Source organism: Triticum urartu, chromosome 6, assembly GCF_003073215.2.
Source record: "Triticum urartu cultivar G1812 chromosome 6, Tu2.1, whole genome shotgun sequence".
In the NCBI taxonomy this organism is placed as follows: Eukaryota; Viridiplantae; Streptophyta; class Magnoliopsida; order Poales; family Poaceae; genus Triticum; species Triticum urartu.
This window is the reverse complement of record NC_053027.1, coordinates 129,744,566-129,753,494: the sequence shown is the minus strand read 5'-3', so window position 1 is coordinate 129,753,494 and position 8,929 is coordinate 129,744,566.

The following is an 8,929-nucleotide window of genomic DNA, read 5'->3' as shown; positions in this document are numbered from 1 at the left end:
AGGTGCCATAGTTTCGGTGCTTGATCGGTTGGATCGTGAAGACGTATGACTACTTCCTCTACGTTGCGTCAACGCTTCCGCAGTCGGTCTGTGTGGGTACGTAGACAACACTCTCCCCTCTCGTTGCTATGCATCACATGATCTTGCGTGTGCGTAGGAATTTTTTTGAAATTACAACGAAACCCAACAAAAGGTGGAGGGTGCGCCCTACCCCCTGGGCGCGCCCCCTGCCTCGTGGGCACCTCATGTGCCCTCCAGACTTTGTTTTCTTGCATGATGCTTCTTTTGGTCGGTAGAAATTCATTATATAATCTCCTGAAGGTTTTGATCACCGTACCACGCAAATAGCTCTTGCTTTTGTTTCGAGCTATTTTTCTGACAGATCTAGATCACCATGACGTCTTCAAGCGCCCCCAAGGACAAGTTTTTTGAGAAGGTTATCAACCCCTACCTCGCAGAGGTGCTGCAACACCCTCAAACCATTGAGATGCGTGAGGGGGTGCTACACATCCGTGATGTTGAGGGACCAAGGAGGACTGGAAGTGTGGAGACAGGACTCAAAGCAATGGAGCAACAAGTCTTCAAGTGCCAGGGGATGGTGGAACGCGGACTCGATGCCAACCACATGATGATCGCGGAGTTCACCAACAACCACAAGCTGGATGCCAAGAACATTGGGGAGACCATCTTCAAGCTTCACGAGAAAATCGAGCACCTGCAAGCCCAGATCCATGACCTGCAAAACCAAAACTATGAGTATGAATATAGATTCAAGAGGATGGGTTTGGATGCAGATTTGAGGATCCCAGAGACTCGGTCCTCCTTCTATGATTGTGAGCCTATGCATTGGAATATGGATGACAAGCCTACATCATCAACAACTCCATCATCACCACCTCCGAAGAAAGAGACATAAATACATGGGTATGGGCACTCCCCTTGGCAACTGCCAAGCTTGGGGAGGTGCCCCGATATCGTCTCACCATCACACTTCTATCTTTACCATTTTTCTTAATTTGACCCTTTTAGTTATATCTTGATCTAGTAGAATAAAGTTTAGTGTGATCTGGCTTTGAGTTTTTTTATGTTGATCCTTATCTATGTAATCGAGTCCGTGAGCTATATATAATAAAGATTAGTCTTGATTCGAGGGCTTGGTTACCTTACTATGATCTTGAGGGAATAAAAGTAAAGAGAAAGAATAAAAAGAAATAAAGAGATCATATTGATCTTAAGGAGAGTAATGACTTCACACATAAAAGAGTATGATGAATAAAAGTTGTTGAGAGTTGACAAACATAGTTTTGGTCATCATTGCAATTAATAGGAAGTAATAAAGAAAGAGAGGTTTTCACATATAAATATACTATCTTGGACATCTTTTATGATTGTGAGCACTCATTAAAATATGACATGCTAAAAAGTTGATGTTGGACAAGGAAGACAACATAATGGGTTATGTTTCCTTATATCTGAGATAAATTATATTGTCATGGATCATCCAACATGTTGAGCTTGCTTTTCCGCCTCATGCTAGCCAAATTCTTTGCACCAAGTAGAGATACTACTTGTGCTTCCAAATATCCTTAAACCCAGTTTTTCCATGAGAGTCCACCATATATACCTATGGATTGAGTAAGATCCTTCAAGTAAGTTGTCATTGTTGCAAGCAATAAAAATTGCTCTTTAAATATGTGTGATATATTAGTGTGGAGAAAATAAGCTTTATATGAGCTTGTGATATGGAAGAAATAAAAGAGACGGACTGCATAATAAAGGTCCCTATCACAAGTGGCAATATAAAGTGACGTTCTTTTGCATTAAGATTTTGTGCATCCAACCATAAAAGCACATGACAACCTCTGCTTCCCTCCGCGAAGGGCCTATCTTTTATTTTTGTCTTATACCCTATACAAGAGTCATGGTGATCTTCACCTTTCCTTTTTACACTTTATCCTTTGGCAAGCACTATGTGTTGGAAAGATCCTGATATATATATATATCCAATTGGATGTGAGTTTTCATAAAACATTATTGTTGACGTTACCCTTGAGGTAAAAAGTTGGGAGGCAAAACTATAGGCCCCTATCTTTCTGTGTGTCCGATTAAAACTTCATACCCACAAGTATTGCATGAGTGTTAGCAATTGTGAAAGACTAAATGATAGTTGAGTATGTGGACTTGCTGAAAAGCTCTTATATTGATTCTTTCCGATGTTATGATAAATTGCAATTGCTTCAATGACTGAGATTATAGTTTGTTCAATGAAGTTTCTGATTCATGCTTGGCGTTGTGAATAGATTGTTACTTTAGCACAAGAAATCATATGACAATATATATATGTGTGTGTGTGTGTGTGTTGCTATTCTAAGCATGATCATGATGCCCTCATGTGCGTATTTTATTTTATTGGCACCTCTATCTCTAAACATGTGGACATATTTTTTGATATCGGCTTCCGCTTGAGGACAAGCGAGGTCTAAGCTTGGGGGAGTTAATACATCCATTTTGCATCATGCTTTTGTATCGATATTTATTGCATCATGGGTTGTTACTACACATTATGTCACAATACTTATGCCTTTTCTCTCTTATTTTACAAGGTTTACATGAAGAGGGAGAATGCCGACAGCTGGAATTCTGGGCTGGAAAATGAGGAAACATTAGAGACCTATTCTGCACAACTCCAAAAGTCCTGAAAATCCACGAAAGTCAGTTTTGGAATATATGAAAAATATTGGGAGAAGAAAGTACCAGAGGGGGCCACCCACCGTCCATGAGGGTGGGGGCGCACCCTACCCCCTGGGCGCGCCCCCTGTCTCGTGGGCCACCTGGAAGCCCCCTGATTCCCATCTTTTGGTATAAGGTGTCTTTCACCCTGGAAAATAAATAAGAAGGAAGCTTTCGGGATGAAGCGCTGCCATCTCGAGGCGGAACCAATCTAGGGGTCCGGCGAAGCTGTTCTGTCAGGGAAAGATCCATCCGGGAGGGGGAAATCGTCACCATCGATCCTCACACCAGGAGGGGGTCAATCTCCATCAACATCTTCACCAGCACCATCTCCTCTCAAACCCTAGTTCATCTCTTGTACCTGATCTTTGTCTCAAAACCTCAGATTGGTACCTGTGGGTTGCTAGTAGTGTTGATTACTCCTTGTAGTTGATGCTACTTGGTTTATTCGGTGGAAGATTATATGTTCAGATCCTTTATGCATATTAATACCCCTCTGATTATGAACATGAATATTATTTGTGAGTAGTTACGTTTGTTCCTGAGGACATGGGAGAAGTCTTTCTATAAGTAGTCATGTGAATTTGGTATTCGTTTGATATTTTGATGAGATGTATGTTGTCTTTCCTCTAGTGGTGTTATATGAACGTCGACTGCATGACACTTCCCCATAGTTTGGGCCTAGGGGAAAGCATTGGGAAGTAATAAGTAGATGATGGGTTGCTAGAGTGACAGAAGCTTAAACCCTAGTTTATGTGTTGCTTCGTAAGGGGCTTATTTGGATCCATATGTTTCATGCTATGGTTAGGTTTACCTCAATTATTCTTTTGTAGTTGCGAATGCTTGCGAGGGAGGTTAATCATAAGTGGGATGCTTGTCCAAGGAAGGGCAGTACCCAAGCACCGGTCCACCCACATATCAAATTATCAAAGTAACGAACGCGAATCATATGAGCATGATGAAAACTAGCTTGACGATAATTCCCATGTGTCCTCGGGAGCGCTTTCCTTTATATAAGAGTTTGTCTAGGCTTGTCCTTTGCTACAAAAAGGATTGGGGCACCTTGTTGCACCTTGTTTACTTTTTTTACTTGTTACCCGTTACGAATTACCTTATCACAAAACTATCTGTTACCGATAATTTCAGTGCTTGCAGAGAATACCTTGCTGAAAACTGCTTGTTGATAACCCACAAGTATAGGGTCGCAACCGTTTTCGAGGGTAGAGTATTCAATCCAAATTTATTGATTTGACACAAGGGGAGCCAAAGAATATTCTCAAGTATTAACAGTTGAGTTGTCAATTCAACCGCACCTGAAAGACTTAATATCTGCAGCAAAGTATTTAGTAGCAAAGTAATATGGAAGTAACAGTAACTGTGGCAAAGGTAGTAGTAATAGTTTTGTAGTGATTGTAACAGTGGCAACGGAGAAGTAAATAAGCAAAGATCAATATGTGAAAAGCTCGTAGGAAATGGTTCAGTGATGGATAATTATGTCGGATGCGATTCCTCATGCAAAACTTATAACATAGGGTGACATATAACTAGCTCCATTTCATCAATGTAATGCAGGCATCTATTCCGAACATAGTCATACGTGCTTATGGAAAAGAACTTGCATGACATCTTTTGTCCTACCCTCTCGTGGCAGGAGGGTCCTATTGGAAACTAAGGGATATTAAGGCCTCCTTTTAATAGAGTACCGGAACAAAGCATTAACACTTAGTGAATACATGAACTCCTCAAACTATAGTCATCACCGGGAGTGGTCCTGATTATTGTCACTTCGCGGTTACCGGATCATAACACATAGTAGGTGACTACTGACTTGCAAGATAGGATCAAGAACTCACATATATTCATGAAAACATAATAGGTTCAGATCTGAAATCATGGCACTCGGGCCCTAGTGACAAGAATTAAGCATAGCAAAGTCATAGCAACATCAATCTCAGAACATAATGGATACTAGGGATGAAACCCTAACAAAACTAACTCGATTACATGATAAATATCATCCAACCCACCATCGTCCACCAAGCCTATGATGGAATTACTCATGCACGGCGGTGAGCATCATGAAATTGGTGATGGAGCAAGGTTGATGATGACGATGGCGACGGAATCCCCTCTCCGGAGCCCCGAACGGACTCCAGATCGGCCCTCCCGAGAGAGATTAGGGCTTGGCGGCGGCTCCGTATAGTAAAACGTGATGAATCCTTCTCCCTGATTTTTTCTCCCCGAACGTGAATATATAGAGTTGGAGTTGAGGTCGGTGGAGCATTAGGGGGCCCATGAGGCAGGGGGGCACGCCCCAAGGGGGTGGGCGTGCCCTCACCCTCGTGGAGAGGGTGTGGGCCCCCTAACGTAGATTCTTTCGCCGGTATTTTTTATATATTCCAAAAATATTCTCCGTGAAGTTTCAGGTCATTCTGAGAACTTTTATTTCTGCACAAAAATAACACCATGGCAATTCTACTGAAAACAGTGTCACTCCGGGTTAGTTCCATTCAAATCATGCAAGTTAGAGTCCAAAACAAGTTCAAAAGTGTTTGGAAAAGTAGATACGATGGAGACGTATCAACTCCCCCAAGCTTAACCTTTGCTTGTCCTCAAGGAATTCAGTTGACAAACTGAGAGTAATAAAGAAAAACTTTTACAAACTCTGTTTGATCTTGTTGTTGTAAATATGTAAAGCCAGCATTCAAGTTTTCAGCAAAGATTATGAACTAACCATATTCACAATAACATTTAGGTCTCATGTTTACTCATATCAATAGCATAATCAACTAGCGAGCAATAATAGTAAATCTCGGATGACAACACTTTCTCAAAACAATCATAATATGATATGACAAGATGGTATCTCGCTAGCCCTTTCTGAGACTGCAAAACATAAATGCATAGAACCTTTGAAGATCAAGGACTGACTAAACATTGTAATTCATGTTAAAGAGATACAGTCACAGTCATACTTAATGTAAACTAATAGTAATACAAGCAAATGGCAGTGGTGCTCTCCAACTGGTGCTTTTTAATAAGAGGATGATGACTCAACATAAAAGTAAATAGATAAGTGATACGTCTCCAACGTATCTATAATTTTTGATTGTTCCATGCTATTATGTTATCTGCTTTGGATATTAATGGGCTTGTTTATACACTTCTATATTATTTTTGGGACTAACCTACTAACCCAAGGCCTAGTGCAAATTGTTGTTTTTTGCCTATTTCAGTGTTTCGCAGAAAAGGAATATCAACCGGAATCCAAACAGAATAAAACCTTCGGGAGAGTTATTTTTGGAACAAACGTGATCCAGGGGACTTGGAGTGGACGTCAAGCAACCAACGAGGAAGCCACGAGGCAGGGGGCGCCCCTACCCCCTGGGCGCGCCCTCCACCCTCGTGGGCCCCTCGTGGCTCCACCGACCTACTTCTTCCTCCTATATATGTCCACATAACCCGAAAACATCCAGGAGCACCACAAAACCCTATTTCCACCGCCGCAACCTTCTGTACCCAAGAGATCCCATCTTGGGGCCTTTTCCGGAGCTCCGCCGGAGGGGGCATCGATCACGGAGGGCTTCTACATCAACACCATAGCCTCTCCGATGATGTGTGAGTAGTTTACCTCAGACCTTCGGGTCCATAGTTATTATCTAGATGGCTTCTTCTCTCTCTTTGGATCTCAATACAATGTTCTCCTTGATCTTCTTGGAGATCTATTTGATGTAACTCTTTTTGCGGTGTGTTTGTCGAGATCCTATGAATTGTGGGTTTATGATCAAGTTTATCTATGAACAATATTTGATTCTTCTCTGAAATCTTTGATGTATGATTGGTTATCTTTGCAAGGCTCTTCGAATTATCAGTTTTGTTTGGCCTACTAGATTGATCTTTCTTGCAATGGGAGAAGTGCTTAGCTTTGGGTTCAATCTAGCGGTGTCCTTTCGCAGTGACAGCAGGGGCAGCAAGGAACATATTGTATTATTGCCATCAAGGATAAAAAGATGGGGTTTATATCATATTGCTTGAGTTTATCCCTCTACATCATGTCATCTTGCCTAATGCATTACTTTGTTCTTATGAACTTAATACTCTAGATGCATGCTGGATAGCGGTCGATGTGTGGAGTAATAGTAGTGGATGCAGAATCGTTTCGGTCTACTTGTCGCGGACGTGATGCCTATATACATGATCATGCCTAGATATTCTCATAATTATTCACTTTTCTAACAATTGCTCGACAGTAATTTGTTCACCCACCGTAATACTTATGCTATCTTGAGAGAAGCCACTAGTGAAACCTACGGCCCCCCAGGTCTATCTTTTATCATATAAGTTTCCAATCTATTTTATTTTGCAATCTTTACTTTCAATCTATATCATAAAAATACCAAAGACATTTATCTTATTATTCTTATTATTATTATCTCTATCAGATCTCACTCTCGTAAGTGACCGTGAAGGGATTGACAACCCCTTTATCGCGTTGGTTGCGAGGTTCTTATTTGTTTGTGTAGGTACAAGGGACTTGCGTTGTAACACCCCGAGACCGATGTGCCAGGTGTCTTCCAGTTATTCGCTGTTGTTGCCTTGTCATTGCTTGTGTGTCATGCATTCCATATCATGTCATCATGTGCATTTCATTTGCATACATGTTCGTCTCATGCATCCCAGCATTTTTCCCGTTGTCCGTTTTGCAATCCGGCGTTCCTATGTCACCCGGTGTCCCTTTCTACCTCTTTTCGTGTGCGGGTCTTAAACGTTTTCGGATTGGAACGAGACTTGTCATGCGGCCTTGGTTCACTACCGGTAGACCGCCTGTCAAGTTTCGTGCCATTTGGACTTCGTTTGATACTCCAACGGTTAACCGAGGGACCGAAAAGGCCTTGTGTGTGTTGCAGCCCAACACCCCTTTCAAAGTGACCCAAAACCCACCTAAACCCCCTCCATCATCTAGAGCGTTCGATCTTGCGTGGCCGCAAACCGCACTTCATTTGGACACTCTTAGCTCCCTCTACCTATAAATATGTGCACCCCGTCAAAAATTCGCGGACGAAACCCTAACGTCTTCCTCCTCGTGTCACCGGACATGTCCAACCGCGCCGGACATGTCCAGCCGCCACCTCACTCCGACGAATCGCATCGCGCCACGTCAGCCTCGCCGCTGCCTTGCCCAACCGCGGCGCGCCACCTGTCACTGCCTCCCTCTCCTCCACCGCGCGGCCTGCGGGACCCGGATCGGGCCCGCGCGAGCCCGCGCCGCCGCCACCGTCCGCCCGTTCGGCCCGCGCCTCAGCGCACCATCGCCCACACCTGCTTGCCGGGGATTTCGCTGGACTTCGCCAGCCGCATTGCCGGTGCTCCCTGCCACCACGTCGCCGCCCCGGATCCACCGCCGGCCGCCGTAGGAGCTCCGGCGCCACCACCGCGCCTCCCCGCGCCAGGATCTGATCTGGCTCGGGCTCGCCGTCCCTCGATGCCGGCAGACCGCACTGGCCGGCGAGCGCGCCCGCCGCTCCTGCCCGATGCCCGGGAGCTTGCCGCCGCACCTGCCAGGGCCTCTCGCCGACCTTCTCCGCCGGATCCCGCACCCTGCACCTCCCCGGGCGTCTTCTTCTCTATCTCCGGCCCAACTCCGGCGAGGGATCCGGCCAACCTCGAGATCCATGCCAAGAACCCTAGATCTGGGTGGGTAAAATATCTCTGTCCTTTTCCCCCAATATTTTTTGGCATTTTCATCGCATCATTACTCTGTCACTGTGCCTCTGATTCGTCCGTGTAGCATATCAAAATGTTCGTCTTGACGAGTACATCATTTCATCTCATTGCATCATTCTCATTTGAGCTCATCTTGATGCCCGAAATGCTGTTGGAAGAGGGCTATGTGAGGAATATGTCAGATCTGTTTCAGCAAATGGCCTTTTGTCATTTTTGCCATGATTAATGTGTGCATGCTATGATCCTGAACTCTACATGTGTTTTGAAGAATGCCATGCCATCTTTACAAGGGTGTATGCCATGTATTTTTGTGATATTTTTGGTGACTAGCACAAGCATGCAAAGTAGCTTACTCAATGATGCTGATTTCAGGGACTTAGAATTTCACTATGTCCTTGTCCTTCTGTAATTTTTATGCCATATGTTCATGTTGTTTCCTAGTTATCCGTGCATCTTTTGGGCATGATTAGTAAGG